This window comes from Sinocyclocheilus grahami, unplaced genomic scaffold (genome assembly GCF_001515645.1).
Source record: "Sinocyclocheilus grahami isolate Dianchi unplaced genomic scaffold, SAMN03320097.WGS_v1.1 scaffold142.1, whole genome shotgun sequence".
NCBI classification, from domain to species: domain Eukaryota; kingdom Metazoa; phylum Chordata; class Actinopteri; order Cypriniformes; family Cyprinidae; genus Sinocyclocheilus; species Sinocyclocheilus grahami.
In genome coordinates, this window is record NW_015505321.1 from 603083 (window position 1) to 603872 (window position 790).

The following is a 790-nucleotide window of genomic DNA, read 5'->3' on the forward strand; positions in this document are numbered from 1 at the left end:
TTCTTGTTGACTTTAAAGTCTGGTCTGTGTACTGCGTTTAGCTGGGTCTGGGAAAATGGGTCAAACTTGGATGTGCAATCAAACTAAAAACATCTAAAAATGACTTTCACATGCAAAAATACATCAAATGCATAACATATAGTCACATTTTACACTATCTCTGGAGCATAAAAACCTCTCTGGACAGCTTATTAACAGCAGGTCACACAAACGATCGGTCTGCTCTCGTATATCAATACGTGTCTGTCCAGAACGGCCTGTGGCCTGCAGGCTGAGCATTTGTTGTTGTTGATGTTGTGAGAACATGTGATTTTCCATAACATACTATAAGGATAAGCTGTCCAATCACTGACCAGCAGACTCAATAGTAGCCTAGTTACTGTAATAACCTAGTTATGTGGTGTCAGACAACTGCAGTGAGAAGAAGCGGCAGTAAAAGTCAAACTGCACGCAGATAAACGGATCTTGAGAAGTTAAAGCACTCACTGAAGGTGTCTGTATGTGCTTTAGGCGTCCAGCTGGATCTATTCTGCCATGAACGGTCAGCGTGTGTCAGACGGTCTGCGCAGATGCTGGAAATCTGCTGCCTGGATCCTCACCTGCCTGCTGGCTTCGTTCTTACTGATGGCCGTCACCAGCTTCCTTCCAAACGGTGAGTCAAAGCTTTATATAAGAAAGATTGTACACTAGCGGTCAAACATTTGGAGTAATCAAGTCTCTTCTGCTCACCAAGGCTGCATTTATTTGACCAAAAATGCAGTAAAAACAGTAACATTGTGAAAAAGAAATT

General features: G+C 42.5%; 1 long non-coding RNA gene across 1 annotated transcript in view; it reads left to right on the plus strand.

Annotated features, from left to right (window-relative positions):
- The first annotated feature begins 596 nt into the window (after positions 1-596).
- LOC107591516 (uncharacterized) overlaps positions 597-790 on the plus strand; it is a 3733-nt gene continuing 3539 nt past the window's right edge. Inside the window, exon 1 of the long non-coding RNA XR_001609882.1 lies at positions 597-652. This is a non-coding gene — a long non-coding RNA (uncharacterized lncRNA). The remainder of the gene's footprint in view (positions 653-790) is intronic.